Source organism: Dipodomys merriami, unplaced genomic scaffold (assembly GCF_024711535.1).
Source record: "Dipodomys merriami isolate MVZ:Mamm:240054 unplaced genomic scaffold, mDipMer1.0.p SCAF_9, whole genome shotgun sequence".
NCBI classification, from domain to species: domain Eukaryota; kingdom Metazoa; phylum Chordata; class Mammalia; order Rodentia; family Heteromyidae; genus Dipodomys; species Dipodomys merriami.
Window position 1 is genome coordinate 33,944,512 of NW_027206512.1, and position 19,571 is coordinate 33,964,082.

General features: G+C 43.1%; 1 long non-coding RNA gene across 1 annotated transcript; it reads right to left on the reverse strand.

Moving 5' to 3' along the window:
* Positions 1-4,580: 4,580 nt before the first annotated feature.
* On the reverse strand, positions 4,581-12,607 carry LOC138820560 (uncharacterized). Its single transcript, XR_011369914.1, has 5 exons — positions 12,504-12,607; positions 10,731-10,925; positions 10,031-10,166; positions 9,324-9,449; positions 4,581-5,380 (listed from the first exon to the last, which is right to left on the reverse strand). It is a non-coding gene; the product is annotated as an uncharacterized lncRNA (long non-coding RNA).
* Positions 12,608-19,571: the final 6,964 nt, after the last annotated feature.

Consider the following 19,571-nt stretch of genomic DNA (forward strand, 5'->3'; position numbering starts at 1 on the left):
TTTTTCTGTCAACATAACAAGGAAAAACGGCAGGATTCTTATCAGAAGCAGGATACATAAGACATAGGTAGAAAGTGAAGTCGAAGCCAGCTGCCAGTGGCTCATGTCTGAATTCCTAGCTACTTGGGAAGCTGAGATCTGAGGATCATGGTTCAAAGCCAGCTCTGGCAGGAAAAGTCTGTGACAGTCTTATCCCCAATAAACCACTCAGAAAACCTGAAGTGGTGGTGTGGCTCAAGTGGTAGAATTCTGCTGAGAAACAGAGCCCAGGCTCAGTTTAAGCCCCGCTACCAACGACCAAAAAAAAAAAAAAAAAGTGTAGGAGAAAAGAAACCAAAAACTGATATGGTTATAATCAATACTCAATAGAAGACACTCCAAGCACCACAAAGAACCATCCGGAAGATGCCAAGAGTGAATCCATCCTATTTCCATGAACTATACATAAATCAAGAACTGGAAGAGACACATACAAGTTCCTCTAGAAGATAATGGAAAATTACCACCATGGAGCATCCTTTTGAAGTTTTTCAAAGCAATGATTTAGCTATACAACATTGTGTTTTCACAGACAAGAACACCAGTCAGGTGTCGACAGTCTTACTAGACTCTCATGGACATGCTTAGGAAATGGAAAACTTTTCAACATTTTATTTGAAAAATTTCCTGATAATTTGGCAGATAATGTTTACTCTTATTTCCAGTGTCAGAAAAGCTTGTCAAATGGATACAGGCTGTTGAGGACGACCCCCTGAACCCTAACCTGAGCATCGCAGCGCAATGGGCTCCTACACAGGAAAGTATTGTCAACTTTATGTTTCCAGAATTGTTCGTGATAAAAAAGTCAAATGTAAATGTCCATTTTGTTTATTTTTAACTGAGATCATTTAAACTAATTTATGTTTAATATTAGTTACATTTTGTATTTTTTTTTTTTTTTGCCAGTCATGGGGCTTGGGCCTGGGCGCTGTCCCTCAGCTCTTCAGCTCAAGGCTAGTGCTCTACCACTTGAGCCACAGCACCACTTCTGGCTTTTTTCTTTTTGCTTATGTGGTGCTGAGGAATCGAACCCAGGGCCTCAGGCATGCAAGGCAAGCGCTCTACCACTGAGCCACCTTCCCAGCCCTACATTTTGTATTTTTTACTTTCGTTTGTGTTCCTATTTTATTAGCAAATGATTTATGTTAAAATGGAAATTTAGTTTTATTTGTACTTATTTATATTATTTTTCTTTTTTAGTTTTTATATTTAAAATTATGTTTTTATCTGTGCTTTTGCTTATATTAATATTTATGATTAAAATTATTTGCTTTTATTTTAATTATTATGTTCTTGGTTTTTGTTTATATTTTACTTGTATTAAAATATTCATATGTAAAATTATTTATATTGCCAAGCACTGGTGGCTCATGCCTGTAATCCTAGCTACTCAGGAGGCTGAGATACAAGGATCTCAGTTCAAAGCCAGTTCAGGCAGGAAAGGCAGTGAGATTCTTATCTCCAATAAACCATCAGAAAACCAAAAGTTGGGCTGTGGCTCAAGTGGTAGAGCGCTAGCCTTGAGCTGAAGAGCTGAGGGACAGCATCCAGTTCAAAAAAAAAGTTATTTATATTTTGCTTTACATATATTTTTGTCTTGACAGTTGTATATGCTTTTATTATTTATATTTATATTAGTATTTGCTTACTGCTTATTTACTTATAGATCTCATTGCATTTTTCTTTATTTCATTGTAATTTTTGTATTAATATATTTATATTTAAATTTTTATTATTTTTTATTTTCCCTTTATTTTAAAATATTTACAGTTCTAGTTTTCATGTTATTTATATTTAAATTATATTTTCTTTATTTTTAGTTTTTATTTGTATATTTATGGTATTATTAAAACATGTTTATACTATTCATGTTTATTATTGAATCACATTTTTATTTTTTATCTATATTTGTTTATATTTGATGTATATTTTTATTTCTATTTATTTTTTATATTTAAAATTATATTTATCTAAAATCTACTAGAAAGTATGACATTAGTCTTGGTGAAAAAGTTTTTACAATTTTGAAAAACAGCAAACCACAAAAATCTTTCAAACCAAGCTCTGTAAAATGCTTTCCCTTTTACATGAGCATTGTATGTTCTTTGTGATGCTTATACGAACATGGGAGAAGTGCAAAATTTCCAAGTGTATTTTCCATGAAGGCTTCAGAAGAAAGTTGGACTAACATGGAAATCACCTTCAAGGCGATTTTCAGTTCCAGTCTTCACCTTCTCTAGCAGTATGTGCTGTTGTTTATAATTTTATTAATAAAATAATTAAAATCCTACTTGTGGTGATCATTTTTGAAAAGAACAAATTTTCCTGAGGGTGAGAGAATGGCCCATGTGAGAGGATGGAGTAGGAGGGAGGGGGTGGAGGTGAAAGTAGAGACGGGGCCTAGGGAGGCCAAGTGTGAGCTTCTAGACGGAGTGGGGCAACTGTAACACTGGGAAGACTGAGGCATCGGACTTCCCAGTGAATCTGATGTGGGACAGGACTGTAACAAGGCAAAGCCACAGAAGATTCTAGAGGATAAAGTCCTGAACCTGCGCTAATGAGCTTTCCATTGTGAAAACAGCTTTAGGGGAGTCAAGTTTGATCTGGCTCACTAGTTCAGACAGTTATGGCATGGGGGGGATGGCAGAAGAAAGGAAAAGGGAGGGAGGAGGGAAGAGACAGAAAGAAGGTGAAGGGAAGGAGGGAAAAGAAGGGAGAGGAAGAGGCTAAGGGAAGGAGGGAGGGAGGGGGAATAAGAGTGAAGTAAGGAGGGAGAGAAAGAGATGGAAGGAGAGGAAAGGGGAGGGAGAGGAAGGGAGGAGAAAAAGACAGCACTATTCCTTTATCCTGTGTGTGTGTGTGTGTGTGTGTGTGTGTGTGTGTCTCGGGGCAAGTGAGAGAGGATGATCATCTGCATAGACCTTCTGAACTACTTAATCAATAGACAATCTCCTTTCCCCACTGCCCTGAGTTCCCATGTGGACAGAGTATCCTGAAAAAAATCTACTGGGGCTCTTGTTTCTGCCATACAGGATCATCACCTGTGCAGACTCTCCAGGCTTTCTGACCAATATTCAACCTTCACAGGTCCTCTTAGAGTGAGTGAAGCACACCAAAGACGATCCCTATTGGGCTCCTGTTTCTGTCACCTGGACGATCATCTGCACACACCCTCCAGGATTTCTGATCAATACTCCACTCCCAAGTCCCCATACAGTGGATGAAGCACCTCCCAAACCATCTTCTAGGGCTCCTATTTCAGCATGAAAGGATGATCTTCTGCCCAGTCTCCTGGCTTAGTGATGTAGAAGCCCCCCCACCTCAAGTCCCCATTGTGTTTGCCACTGAAGATGGTCACTTGAACACGCGCTCCTGAGTTGACAACACTGACAACTATACAACCACCCAGTGTTCCCTAACACTGGGAATGGAGCGAGTCCCCAGGAGACCATCTATCTACTGGGCCTCTGTTTCAGCCACCCAGAAGGATCATCTGTGAAAACCCATTTGGGCATTCTCAGAAGCATCCCGCCCTCCAATGTTTCCACATAGTGGACAGAACACTGCACAAAGCAGCTACTGGAACTCCAGTTTCGGCCAAAAAGGATGATCATTGGCAAAGATTCTATGGGACTGCTGACCAGAAATAGAGCTTAGTATACTCTCCCCCTCTGAGGTAAGGTCAGACCCCACACACTTCCTCTCTCTGAGGAGCAGCATCAGCTGCTCACCTCCTCCTCAGTGAGCAGTGGTTATCGCCATGTGTCCATTTGGGACCTGCAGTCATCACCTGGGGCTCATATGCACTTTACAACCACTGGACTTCCTCACATCTTTAGTGCAGACCCAAAAATGACAGGCAAGTTACCCAGACCTGTAATCTCCTATCCAACTAAGCCCAGAAGTGAAACCATGTACTTACAGGTATTTGAAGTTTTATATTGGAGCCAAAGATACACAGTGGGAAAAAGCACAGTCTCTTCAACAATTGGTTTTGGGATTTCTGTACATCCCTATGCAGAAAACTACTTTTTTTGTCCATCATGGGGCTTGAACTCTGGACCTGAGCGCTGTCCCTCAGCTCTTCAGCTCAAGGCTAGCACTCTACCACTTGAGCTACAGCACCACTTTCATATGCAGAAAACTAAAAGAGGATCTCTGTTGATCACAAACCATTAATATCAATTCAAAGTTGATCAAAGTCCTCAGTGACAGACTTAATACTTTGCAATGAGTGCAAGAGGGAGTAGGAAAAACACTAGAATTCATAGGCATATGCAGAAACTTCTTGGAAAGAGTCGCAGATAGAGAGCCTTGACAAGAGGAACTACATCAAAGTAAAAAGTTTCTGCACAGCAAAGGACATAGTTACCAAATTAGATAGACAGGCAACAAAGCTAATAAACATACTACCAAAGCTAATAAGCCAATCACTAAATGGGCAAAGTAGCAAAAGACAAGTAAAGGTAAGAATAGCAAAGAATCACATCATCCTTGGCCATTCAAAAGGAAACAATTCTGAGATACCATCTCAGCTGAGTTAAATTAGCCAAGCTTGTGAATTCAAAAACACAAATGTTGGCAGAAATATGGGGGGAAAGGAACCTTGTTGCACTGTTGGTGGGATTGTAAACTAGTACAACCACTGTAGACAGAAGTCTGGCGTTCCTCAAAAAACTAAACATGCTACAACCCAGCCATAGTACCTACCCAGAACATCACAAGCCAAGATATGATCAAGACACCTGCACACCCATGTTCATTGCTGCATTATGCACAATAGCCAAGATAGAGAAACAGCCCAGATGCCCCTCAATAGATGAGTGGATCTGCAAAAGGAAGAGAGAAGGGAAGGAAAGGAGAGAGATGGGGGGGGGGAAAGGGGAGGAGAGGGAGAGGGAGAGGAAGAGGAAAAGGGAGAGGGAGGGAAAGAGGAAAAGGGAGCACTTTTCCCCCTTTGACTTCCTCTGGGCCCCAGCCCATGGGATGGTGCCACCCTCATCTGAGACAGGTTTTCCCCCCCTTCATTACTCCTCATTGGAAATGACCTCATAGACATACCCAGGGATGTGCTTTCTTAGTCTCCTAGCCCCTTCTCAATCTAATCTACTTAGCACAATTAAACATTACAGCCCACATCCTGTCAACTGTGAATCCAAACATACCTCATCTAACTGGAGGAGACATCTATACCTGACCCACAAAAACTGCTGTTTATCTCAATGCAGAATATATTCAGTTCCTAATCAAGAGTCCATACTTTTTCACAGTTCCAGTACTGCTCAAAAGTTCAAGTCCAAATTTCTTCTGAGACTCGGGGAATACTCTTAGTTGTGAGGCCCTAAAAAATAAAAAATAAGTTATATATTATATATATATATATTTATATACAAATACACACCATGAAAATTACCATTATCAAAGTGGTGAGCTGTGATGAAGAATGAAACCCAAGCAAGACTGAGAACATGGCAGAGCGATCATTAAATACAAAGGCTACATAACCATCATCCAGAGCCTGTAAGTAAGTAAGCCTGTAAGCCTCAGGTAAGTCCCAAGGGTTCGAGGCAGCTCTGTTTTCAAGGCCTCACCAGCTGCAGCCTTTGTGTTCTTTTCCTTCAGCTCATACCAATCATTGTTTGTGGCTCTTGTTGACAGACATTAACTTCCTGCATTTTCCATTATATCTTGCAGTTCAACCCTCGCTTCTTCGTTTGAAATCTGTGTGGAAGCCTTCATGTTCTAACTGTTCCATTATAAGTGCCTACATGGCCAGCAATGTGTCACCAATGATCTGCTGCAGTTCAAGCAGTGGCTAGGCTCTAAAAGATCATCACTTTAGCTGTTCCCAAATGCCTTCCTGGATAGCCAACCTAGGGAGATACTTCCCTAAATTTCTATGAACAGGGCACCTGGAAGAGTTCTCTCTCTGTGTCTCTGTCTCTCTCTGGAAAGCATGTTCTTGTCAATGAATTCAACCATTTCAGCCTTGAGCTTGCCTACGGGTGCATTCTACACATTCATAACATTCCCTTAACCTATCTTTCCTATTGTCCTGGTGTGGGGACTAGGGGTGTAGCTCAGTTGGTAGGATGCTTGTCTAGCAAGCACAAGGCCCTGAGTTCAACCCCCAGTGCCGCCAAATGGAAAAAGGAGTACTGGCACATTGGGCTGGGAAGGTGGCTCAGTGGTAGAGTGCTTGCCTATTGTCCTGGTGTAGAATAGTCTGTTTCTTTTTTTCTTTTTCTTTTTTTTTTTTGGGGGGGGTCTGGTCGTGGGGCCTGAACTCTGGGCCTGGGCGCTGTCCCTCAGCTCTTCAGCTCAAGGCTAGTGCTCTACCACCTGAGCCACAGTGCCACTTCCAGCTTTTTTCTTTTTGCTTATGTGGTGCTGGGGAATCGAACCCAGGGCCTCAGGCATGCAAGGCAAGCGCTCTACCACTGAGCCACCTTCCCAGCCCCTCTTTTTAATTACATTAATCTCTCAACAGCCAGTATTCCTTGGTTCCAGTTTCATACATGTGCCTCTTTGTTTTTTTTTTGGTCTTATAATGCTCAGCATAAATATGGCTATAAGTACCTAGCATGAACCATATGTTAATTTGTCTGAAATTTTCTGTCATATCAACTAGTCTATCAACGCTACATTTACTCTCACACCGAGTTTCAGGACATGGACAAAGTATCAACAAGCTCTTTTACTAGAGTAACACATATGGCCTCTAATCCGATTCCCAATAGAGGCCTCATCCTCCTAGGAGACTTTATACAAACTCTTTACAGTCTGTGTGTCCGAGCAGCACTGTGCTCCGAGGAGCACAACAGAATTCTCCATTAAGCTGCACTTACAGCATTTCAAGCCTTTTCTAGACAGCATCCAAAACATTTCCAAATTCCTCCCACCATACATTTGCAAAGACGTCAGAATCACATCATCAGGAATAGTAACAGCAAAGTGTCTACTCTCAGTAGCAATGGGGTATGTATTGATAACTTTTTCTGTCACTGTAACAAATATACAGGAAAAACACAGAGGGACTTTTTGGTTGTCTTCATGGTGTCAGTACAGAGCTCTTTGTTCTGGGCCCACAAGGAGTCAGAACATCACAGCAGCAGAGACCTCTGGCATCACCACCTACTACTTACTCTGTTGCAGGTGGAATCTTCCAATTCTATCTTCCCTTTGTGCTGAGCTTGTGGCTCAGCCCTGTCCAGTTGCCCTTCCTTTCCCCACAGTGCACATTCCTGGACTCTACATAGTTTTCTCTCTCTGCCTTCTAGTTTTAGTTCAAACAATACCTTCTCAGGAATATGTTCCCTACCTTCTTACAATTCATCACTCTTTATTTAACCCAATTTATTGTGTGTCATCACATCTTTCATATTTTAACATGTCAAACCTCTTTTGTCCTATGGCATATCCCTGCTCCGTGGAAGCCAGAACTTTGCTTTGATCACATAGCCAACTGCCCTGTACCTAGTATAAGGCCCAGCACACAGCAGACACTCATAAATACCTGTTGTCTTACTACTGCTGTTTGTGGTACACATTGTGTCTGGAATAATTATCTCTCTGCTCCTCCCTTCTCATGACTTGCCTCCCTTTGCCAGCTACTTCCTTTATCATTTAGTAGGAAGAAATACACCCATGGCCCACAACTTTCAATGAGATGCTTGCTCTTATAGAAATGATTCATCTTAAACTTTGGTCTTTCACACTTTTTGGCTCATGCCGGTAGCTCATATCTAGAATCCTACCTACTTAGTAGGCTGAGATCTAAGCATCAGGTTTCAAATTTAACTACGACCTGGCTTTCCCTGTAACAATGTTATTACTGTTGCCATTATTACCTTTAAGTACTTATACAAAGGAGTTTTAATTTAATCTGTCCGTTTATGAGTACAATTCATCCTCATCAATTTCACTCCTTCCATCACTCTACATTTGTCCCACCCTCACCCATCTTTACTAGTTTCTATTTTCATATATGCACATTGAGTATTAAAGCTATTTTTGTTCACTCTTCACTTCTCTCCACAGCCTCTTAACCTCATTCTTCATGCCTTTAGAAACTTTTGTTGCTAACAATCTATTCATTTTTATTTAATCTCTGAAATAGCCATCAGAATGACACCAACATGTGTTTGGTGTTAGCAGATATGTGCTTTTAATGTGAACAACGTTGCAGTACTTGTAGAAAATGTCTTCAGCAGACAGATCAGAAGCAGCAAAAAATGAAAACTTGCATGTGGTCCAAACTTCATGTGATTCTTCCAAAGAGGAACTTACCACTACATACAGTAACACAATTGAATACAGGTTTTAAAATGCTCAGTGCATTCTGAATTTATTTATGGTGAATGGAATCAACACAAATCAAGGCCTGAATAGAAGAAATTCAAAAGAATGACTGAATTGAGGGGACACTCTTAAGTTCTGTTATTAGCAAACTGTGCTGATTAACTGGATTCAAAAGAGCAATGGTGGTAAGCATGAGCCTTCAAGCTGGACCACCAGTGGCCAACATCTAGCCTAGGTTCAGTCCACTATTGTTTTTACCACATTTTTATTAACATCAATTAGTAGTGCAAGGTGTTTTATTTGGACATATCCATATATGCATTTTTAAATCTTCAAGTAAATTATATAGAGCCCTTGTGTTCAATTTTCCTCCTCTATTAAATAGTTATATATCTTACTAAATAATACTTATAATGCAAGATTAGATTTATTATTAAATATGTAAGAAAAAACCCTAGTACAAAATATCAACTTAGGCAAGGCTCAACTACTTTATTAATGTGTATATACATACATATATGTATATATTAATCCTAAGTAGGAAACAGAAGAGAGAAGGACAATTGCTTGATGAGGTAAATTTGTGAACAAATGAAAGGAGCTGAAGGAATATTGAGTGGGACTAGCAGAGACACTGGAAAGTGGGAAGTGGTCCAACATAACTTGCATGCAGGTTACAGATGTTAGGATGTGGATGTGGAAAGTATGAAGGTCACAGGAACTTCATCTCCAGCTAGCACTTAGGAACACCGGGAAGTGGAAAAATGGAATGTTTGGAAGCTTAGTTATAAACCATATGTTAACTTTATCTCATTGATTGAAATGATAGTAGAAATGCTATAGTAAGTAGGATAATATGTGTTTGAGACTGAATGTTGGGGCCTAATCACTAATGGTTTACTCCTGGGAAGTGGAGTCTAAGCTTGCGTGTGGGATTCTCAGGAATGAGACTGGGGCCTATAAGGAAAATGCATAGAACTTACTGCTTTTGTCTGGTCTCTGCCTATGAGGATTCAAGGAGAAGACAGCCATGGGCAGAGGAAGAAACGGTCCTTCACCAGTCACAGGATCTGAGTGGCATCTTCATCTTGGATTGGCCAATATCCAGACTAGGACAAATAAACACTTGTTGTTTAAGGCACACAGATGATGGCGTATTTGTTACAGCATCCCCATCTAGGGCTGTGTTTCAGTCCATTTGGACAAATGGGCAGGCAGATCTAAAGTAAATCATGAAACGGGGTAACACATTGGTGAAGGAAGAGGAGGAATAGGAAGACCTATTAAACCCTGAATAATCATCTGCCTAAATTCCTTGCATTATTATAACTTCAATTACCCTTCTCAGGACAAATAAATTAATATCCCAGAGATATGATCTGGAACCTGTGAAAAATCTTTCTAAGCTTGAATCAGGGATTTTACAAACCTACTGAAAAAAAAATGAGTATTCACTTTGAAATTGAGCTAATTAAGTGTGTGGTAAAAACCACTTTGAGTTCCATAAACATACTATGAAAAGCATGAAGAATACTTATTTTAGTTCTATGGGGTACATGTCTATCCTTTGTTAGAGATCCTTCACAACACAGATCTTCCTGGAAAGCTCATACCAATGATATCTGACAATAATGAACACCTTTACCAAAACTGGCTGATGAGTACAAAGGGTTCGTGGTAAGAGGCTTACCTTGAGCTGGCTGAATCCTCCCAGGATGCTACCATGACACTCAGGGAAGGGACTTTTCAAATAAAATGTCAATAGCAACAAACATATTCTTGTATCTTTTAGGAAGTAGCTCCCTTTTGGTCCTCTCATGTAGAGCCTGGTAGATAGAAATGACCCCTGTACTCTTGATATCACAGCACCACTTCTGCCTTTTTCTCTTTATGTGGTACTGAGGAACCTGAACTCAGGGCTTCATGCATGCTAGACAAACACTCTACCACTCAGCCACCTTCCCAACCTAGGCCCCAGTCTTTTACCCAGTCTCCCTATTTCTGTTTTCCTACTTCAGTCTGATTTATACACAGGGTCTCAGGAATCTCCATCAAAGAGCTAGGTCCGTGGCTCCCTACAGAGCTCTCAGTACATCTGTAATGGTCTAGAATATGTGATACAACTCCAAACCAGACCTTGAAGGACTTCCATGATTTGGCCACCTACCACCCACCCAGGCTTACTGTAGTCCAATTGTGAGATTAGTGACCTCCCACCATCTCTAGTCCAGACACACTATGTTGAAAATGAGCTATACAACTTGAGGGTAGAGATGGGAGAAAGAATGGGGAGAGAGCAAGGGAAGGCTGACACTGTCCATTACCTGACTTATGCAGCCCCTCTGTATATCACCTTTATGACAGTACCTTTTTTTAATAAAAAGAATTACCTCAGAAAATCTGAAAGTTAGTTGGGCACATTTTAGTGATGACATCTGGGGTGGAGGGGGAACAGGGAATGTTCTGGTTTCTTCTGTGCTCACTGCTCACGGTCCAGGGCTTTGGCTCTCTTAGGAGCTCAGTGAATCCAATTCGTGGATCATTCATTGTTCCATAATCCATCCCACACTTAGGAGGAAATTCTCCTGTGTTTGTATTAAATAAAAAATAATTTTAAATTAACATTGCTCTCCCAAATTTCCTGAGCTTGGACACGGTCCCTTAGCTTTTCCACTCAAGGCTGGTACTCTACCACTGGAGCCACATTTCCACTTACAGCCTTCTGCTGATCATCTGAGATAAGAATCTCAAGGACTTTTCTGCCTGGACTGCTTTAAACCACTATCGTAGCTCTCACTAGGATTACAGGTGTGAACCACCAGTGTCCATCAGATGACCACAGTATGCCTATCGGCAACACTCAACACAGTCCCCTTCACTGTTGACTAGTTGTCGGTGCACAGTTACTCCCTTTCTAATAATGCCTACTCAAGAGCCACATGGTGCGCCTTAGTTCAGTGCTCACACCTCCCCTCAGGGCATGCAGCAAGTATGGTAGAGCAGATTACAAATCCTAATGATGCTTCCCTAGTCCATTTTTGCTTTCATTTGTTCTGAAGAACAGACTCAATGGATATGCATGAAAGAATTTCCTAAGAGTAGGAATCCAGTCAAAAGACTCTGTTTTTTATTCACACACCACATCTTGTATGCAACTCAGGGGTAATTAGTAAGGCAAATACTTCAAGTTCCTTTTGCAAATAGTTATTTTTTTTCTGCTGAGGAAAGAAAATTGTGGACTTATTGCAAAATAGTGATGTCCACATTTACCTGAAGGTGCATTTATGCATTATGGGCAAAGAGCTCAGTTTCCCTTCAAAACTCCCAGCCCTGGAGAGATGACCAAGAACCACAGACTCTAAACCATAAATACCCTCACAGAGCTGGGGGTTCTCTGCTTTCATTTGTGCCTGGATGGACTGTACATCAGACAGGAAGACATGTTTGGTTTTAAGGCGTTTGAACAGATGCCACAGTAAGTGCCCATTTCCCTGAGTTTGCTGTCCTTTTGGTTTGTGAACTCCATCTGTACTAACACCAGTGACTGTGAACACCAAGCCCCAGGACCTCTCCAGCCTTGGTTTCTACATGCACAAGGGGGATCAGAAGCCAGTCTGTGAGTGTCTGCCATATAGATATGTATAAGCTAGTGACTGACAAAATATAGTCAACACCCAGTTTCTATAAATGATTCATTTTTGTGATCAGATTGATTTCAGTGTTAACTCAGGCTTAGTTTTTTCACCTCCTTGCTTTTTTTTTGTCGGTCATGGGGCCTGAACTCTGGGCCTGGGCACTGTCCCTCAGCTCTTCAGCTCAAGGCTAGCACTCTACCACTTGAGCCACAGTGCCACTTCTGGCTTTTTCTGCTCATGTGGTGCTGAGGAATTGAACCCAGTGCCTCATGCATGCAAGGCAAGCACCCTACCACTGAGCCACCTTCCTAGCCCACCTCCTTGCTTTTCCACAATGTTGCGTTCTAGATCATTGCTGATTTGGTATTTAACCTTACATAATACCCTTTATGTTGGAGAATGGACTATGTCCCCATTCTTATGAGTAAATGCAACACATTACAGAAGTTTTCATCTACTGAGAAAAGAAGCTATTAAGGAAGTGTCATAATTACTCTTTTATAGCAATCCACTTTCTCAGAGTCTAACCTGGTGCTCTGCAGTTATGGGAATCCCTCTGGAGGGAGCTGCTTCATCATCTCCTTATTTCTTTAAAACCTCACTGCTTCCCCACCAGGCGAGATTTAGGAGTGCCTGAGTAGCTTTGGGAAAGATGGAGGCCGTGGTCCATCCAGTAACTGTCAACTGTCAGGGGAGGCAGGGTTCTGCACAGGGAATGAGCGGGGGAGGGCCACAGGGAAGAAGGGGACCAGTGTCTTCACACCAATAGTCACCAGGCCCTGGAGCCTCTTCTCCTCGGAGAAGTTTTGCTCTTTTTAGCTTTTAGAATAAACTTCTTTGGGGCTTGTGTTCCATTCCTTTGTTTTGGCTCCTTTTTCATATGGTAAAAGACAAGGCAGCCCACTGTCAGGGGATTATACTATGTCTGTCTCTTTCTTTTCTCATCTTTTCCTCTTTCCTTTCTATTCAATCTTCCAAGCTCTCAACTCTTTGAGACTGAGTGAGAAGATGAATACCTGGTTAGCTCTGGATTGGAGCGGGAAGCAGAATGGCTCTATGAGCGGCTGGATGAGAGCATAGACTCCTGAGCGTGCCTTTGCCTTGGTCTGCTAAAACTGCAAGTACACCCTTCTTCTGGTGGTGTAAGCCTCCCATCAACCTGTGTGACTCAACTTAGAGCAGATCAGCACTGAAATGCCCAGTAGATCGGCCACTAATTAGGAACCTGTGTGAACAGAGGTAGAGGTGTAATTTGGCCATCACAGGAGCTACCCACCCTCCCACGCTAGCTCCTGGCCTCTTCTATAGGGCTTTGTGTCCTAAAGGCCTGACCCGGGAGGTGGACACCCTAGACCAGAGACACCCAACAAGCAAGGAGACAAAGCCTGAAGACACACATTCTTCCACAGTGTGTGTTGATTTTCCTTTTCCATCTGGGCGGTGTCCCCAGACGAGAAGACATCCCCACCCACCAGCAGGATGTGCCTGTGCTAGCCTGGTCCCTCCTGTCAAGGTGTAACCTGCTAGAACTTCCTGAAGGTTGCAAATCCAGGGCAAAATTGCAAGACAGGGCAGATATCAGACCAGGGATGGAGAAAAGTGAATGTAAGAAGTGTTAGTCTAACATTGACTCTAAGTCAATTTGAGAGATCTTACAAACCCAAATAAAATATCACTTAAGTGATGAAATTGCTAAAACAAAGGCTGAAAATTGCAACTGTAAATCCAAAAAGTTCTGAGTAAAAGTCAAATGCAATAAAATGCTGTGAACATGGTAAATGAACACTATGCTATTAATTTAGGAGACAACGCTTTGATGAGAACAGTTAAAAAAAAATGTCAAGATGGTAAGATGGCTCAGTGGTAGAGTGCATACCTTGTATGCATGCATGTGGCTTAGTGGCAGAGTGCTTGCTTAGCATGTATAAAGCCCTAGGTTTGATTCCTCAGCACCACATAAACAGAAAAAGTCGGAAGTGGCACTCTGGCTCAAGTGGCAGAGTGCTAGCCTTAAGCAAAAGAAACTCAGAGACAGTGCTCAGGGACCTGAGTGCAAGCCCCTAGACTGGCAAAAAAAAAGTGGGGCTAGGAAGGTGGCTCAGTGGTAGAGTGCTTGCCTTGCATGCATGAGTCCTGGGTTCGATTCCTCAGCACCACATAAGCAGAAAAAGCCGGACATGGTGCTGTGGCTCAAGTGATAGAGTGCTAGTCTTCAACTGCAGAGCTGAGGGACAGCACCCAGGCCCAGAGTTCAGGCCCCATGACAAACAAACAAACAAACAAAAAAACATACATAACTGGGTGTCAGTGGCTCACACCTGTAATTCTAGCTACTCAGGCGGCTGAGATATGAGAATCATGGTTCAAAGCCAGCTTGGAAAGTCCAAGTGACTCTTATCTCTAATAAACCACTCAGAAAACCGGAAGTGGTGCTATGGCTCAAGTGGTAGAGTGCTTGCCTTGAGCTGAAGAGCTGAGGGATAGTGACCAGGCCCAGAGTTCAAGCCCCATGAACCACCAAAAAAAAAAGTCAAGTTGCCTGTCAGTGGATCATGCCGTAACAGAGATTCTCATGAGGTTGAGTTCTGAGAATTTCAATTCAGAGCCAACCAGGGCAGAAAAGTCTGTGAGACTCTTAATTAACCAATAAAATGCTGGACTAGAGTGGCTCAAATGGTAGAGTGTTTTCCGTCCCATGAGCAAGAAAGTACAAGCATTCTAAACATGATAATCAACATTGAAGACAGCTAGAGATGTTTATACTCCAGGAACACAACCCTTATACTCCTGTGTATTCCTGTGGGCAGACAAGCCTTGGGTAATGAGAGAGCCTCAGATTCTTGTTCCTTGAAACAATGACACAGTACAAAAGAGTGCCTAAAAGGTCGACATCTTTTAGTTCACAAGAATCAAATTGTTTTCAAGGCCAAAAGAAATACAGAGACATCTCAGTCAGACACCAGTTATGTATTCAGAAATGACTGACTCTTCTGCCTTGGTTTCCTACCCTCACCCCTAAATGTGATAACACTAGAGATCTACAACTTGAACAAATGTTGAAAAGTAAGAACTTGAACAAACATGTGGTAAGCACAGGGCAATTCATCCTGAAAGACCAGGGCAGTTCAAAGTCTTTTATCCTTACAACACTCTGGAGCACGATCAGCAATGTGTGGACTCTGCTTGGACACGGAAACTGAACATGAAACAATACAGAATAAAAACAATTACCGTACAAAAGGATGTGCACTGTTTCCATAATTATGGAAGTACATAAGCCTACTGATCAGAGAGAGAGCAGGGCTGAAGGTGTGGTTCAAGTGATCGCACACCTGCCTAGGAAGCCCAAGGCCCACAGTACAAACCCTGTGGATGTTCAATCGATCAACCAATCAACTGAGTAATCAGAAGCTTAATTTAAATGATATTCACATTGATTGAAAGTCCTCTAAAGTTGTTCATGTGATTTTTTTTTTTTTGGCCAGTCCTGGGGCTTGAACTCAGGGCCTGGGCACTGTCCCTGAGCTTCTTTTGCTCAAGGCTTGCACTTGACTACCTGTACCACAGCATCAGTTCGGTCTTTTTCTAATTATATGGTACTGAGGAATGGAGCCCCAGGCTTCATGCGTGCTAGGCAAGCACTCTATCTCTAAACCACCTTCCCAGCCCCACTTCATGTGATTCTTAAAAGCAGATTTTCGGGTTTCAAGGGTGAAGTAGGGAAGTAGGGATGAGTAGGGGAAGTTCAGATGATTTGTAGGGCAGTGAAATTACTTTGCTTGATGCCGCAATGGTAGACTTACCCAATGTTCATCTGCCCAGAGCCACAGGATACCCATGCAGCACCAAGACCCTCGAGGTGAGTGAGAGCCAATCTGTGGACGACTTGCACAAACAGCCCTGCTTCTCGCCTCTCCCTTTATCCTTGAAGCAAAACATACTGCATTGGTGTCAGAGAGCATTCGGGTTGGAGGTGACCATTTCCAGAAGCCCATCGGTCACGTGGTCTGACTGATGTCTACCGTGGCCTTGCTGACCCCCGGGGGGGGGTGGTGTCCCCCAACCAGTCCATAGCTGATGCAAGCGGGGACCATTTCAGGGAGGGGGGAGGGTGGCGTTTATGGATGATAGACTCCAGATGGATAACAGACTGACACAGTACCCCAGGTTTTCTGGGCACACGTGTGTCGTTACCACGCATGCTTGGAACTAGAGATCAGCACCATGGGATCAGTGAAGTTTGCCTCTGCAGAGAATGTTCCAGATCTTCCCTATGGCCACAGCTGTGGTTCGAAGGATGCCTTCGACAAGGCACCTTGGGTCCCGGGACCCAAGGACCTAGGGGAGCCCGGTCCGAAGACCTGGAGTAGAAGTGTAGGACCTGCTTTTCTCAGAGAGGGAAGGCGCTGGCCCTGTCGCCTTTGCTCCCCTTGGGTGGTTTTAAGGTGACAGAGAAGGGCACACTGGCTGCAGAAGCTGAGGCAGGTCTTGGTTTTCTGCCAGGTTGACCGGAGCCAGGTGGGACTCCGGGTCCTCAGCTGTGTCTACAAGCCAGGCCCCTGAACAGCAGCTCAACCTGGGGTGGGCTCCACAGCCACGGGCCTCCCAGGACAAGGACAGGCCCATCGTGTAAGTGCCCTTGGGAAGCTGTGGAGGGGAGGCCAGGTGCATTTAGAATACCTCCCAGCTCTCTCACAGAGCAAACTTAAGAAGATGTTAGTTTGCTCAAATCAAGCTAGATGAGAATCTCTTGGAGAGATTCATGCAGCCCTCGCAGTAAGCTGTGAGATTTCACAAGTTCCTGCCTCAACACCTGTGTCCTTACTGTTGGCCACAGCGAAGGTAAAATTGTAGATGAAGAGCCTGCCTGGATCTTGAAGAAGAAAAGACACAGGGCTGAATAGCGGGAGAATTCTGCTAGGAAGGACGCACAATTCTGTGGTCTGCGGAGACTCAGGATGTAGTGTGTGCCTGCTTGGGAGGCTGGCCTTTCCACTGAACATATGGCCAGTGAAGGAGGCCAGGGAAAATGGAAAAGATGCTTGAGCTCTGCTCAGTGGGCATCCCAGATGGAAGTTCCCATTCTACATGGAGTCATTCTACCCAGCATCATCTCCCCATTTATTTGTTGGTGTCACAAATCACCGGTCTTCCTTGAGCACTAATCTGTGAAAGCTTTTAGTTTCAACCAACCTGTCTCCTGCATACCAAGTCAAAGTCAGTGAAATTAAAACAAAAAGCAAAAACTTGTCTGAAAAACTTGCAAAGAATGTAAAGCATCTGGTGAGTTACTTCCTGCACAGGCTGTTATTTGAGTAATTGGATGATGGCAATGTTGATCCTTTTCCTATTTTTATAAAAAGTTAAATTGTAAATTGCTACCTTAAAAAAAAGTGAACCCTAATGTCAACTGGAGACCTTATATGAATCTTATTAATTTGGGCTCATCAGCGGTTTAGCTACCATACTCCACTCATGCAAGATGTCAAGAGATAAAACAGGGGGAAGAGGACATAATGAGTTATATAAGAAGTCAATTTCCCCCCAACTTTTCTGTAAACCTAAAACTGCTCAAAAAGAAAAAAAAAGTCTATCCTTTTTTTTTTTTTTTTTTTTTTTTTAAATAAGGTTAGGTGGTGGAGAGGAGACCAGTTACATGGTATATTCTTGGGGAAACCTTGAGTCACCTAACACAGGTCAGGCTAAAACATGCTGACAGTTCTTTATTTTATGAAGGTGCACTGATAATTTGCAAGGGCGTGAAGATTCAGGAGCAAATGCGAATGATAAAAGACCTGGAACTCCTTGCCAAAGTAAGCCTTCTCACTCGGTAACTAGCATGAACATTAAATCCATCTATTCAGAGGAACCCTATTTACCCTTTATAGGGAAAGCTCCAAACCTCCTTGGGTTTGGTTAGGAAGTAAACACCGTATCTTAGCAATTTTCAGCATATGAGTCAACACACCAACACACATGCTTGAAAAAAGTTTAAATACTTGAGAATCATGACAACTACAGGTGATGTTACTGTCTTATGGAGTGTCTTGAATGGCTTCAAGTACTCTGGGCCTGGGCGCTGTCCTTCAGCTCTTCAGTTCAAGGCTAGCGCTCTACCACTTGAGCCACAGTGCCATTTCTGGCTCTCCTCCCCCCGCCCCCCCCCCCCCCCCCCGCCTGTTTATGTGGTGCTGAGGAACAGAACCAGGGACTCATGCATATGAGGCAAATACTTTACCACTGAGCTACCTTCCCAGCCTTAAGGAGTGTCTTCTTGATGAGTAATATCTTTTCTTGGCCACAGCACACAGCTTTGCTTAAGCAGCAAACCGAGACTTTTAAGTGGCTCCTGGAGCAGAAGTTTGGCCAATCCAGGAAGCTTCAAACTGGCTCTCTGCAATTCAGACCCCAGCTTACTGCAGCCCTGGGACACTTTCAGCCTCCCAAGTGCCAAAATGCTGAGTGGTAGAGGTGGGGAGCCGGGGAGGGGGGAGGGAGGGGGGAAGGAAGAAGGTCCTTGGGCCTTGATCCACTCTGGCTCTTATGAAGATATACTGACTCTCTTGCTGTGTTCTCTTCAGCTTCAGTAGTCCTGCTTCCTGCAGCTCTCTGGGATGTGGGCATCTTTGTCAATCTGACCTGGATCCTAACTGCCTACACTTGGCCACTTTATCTCTAGGATTTTCTTTTCTTGGTAGTGACTGAGTTGCCAAGTCAGACATGCCCCTCCCTGCTCCCAGAATCTGGCTCCCAGTCTCCTTACTCCCCACCTGTGGGCAACTCTTTCCACTTTGGACATGACCCAAATTCTATTTTTTTTCGGTTGTGGGGCTTGAACTCTGGGCTTGGGCGCTGTCCCTGCTCTTCAACTCAAGGTGAGCACTCTACCGCTTGAGCCACAATGCCACTTCCGGTTTTCTAGTCGTTTATTGGAGATAAGAGTCTCACAGAGTTTCCTGTTGGGCTGGCTTTGAACCGAGATCCTCAGATCTCAGCCTAGGATTACAGGTGTGAGCCACCAGTGCCTGGTTTCTCCTGATACGCTTTATGCTGTCAAATAGCAAGGGTTATATCTTGGGAGAGTGGTATCTGAAGGGGGGCGTCCCTGGTAATCTCTGGTGGGTCTCCCCAAAATCTGGGTCGGCTTTGAGGACAGCTAGAGATCCACCTTTTGGGTCATGACAGCCATATCCCTGCTGCTGCTCATCATAAGACTTCCCAGGACTGGGAATGTGGCTCTGGGAATGTAGCTCAGTGGTAGAGTACTTGCCTACCCTGCATGAAGCCCTGGCTTCGATTCCTCAGTACCACATAAACAGAAAAAACTGGAAGTGGCGCTTTGGCTCAAGTGTTAGAGTGCTAGCCTAGAGCAACAGAAACTCAGAGACAGGCCCTGAGTTCAAGCCCTGAGACAGGAAAAAACAAAACAAAACAAAACAAAAAACCTCCCTTCTCATTGTTGTCAATGATTACACCTTGGAAGACTGTGATACTTCTGAACACAACCTTACCAGGATAGATGGAATTTTAAAATTCCATCAAATGAAAGATTTCAGTACAAATCATTAAAGAGAAGGTTGGCTATAAACAATCACA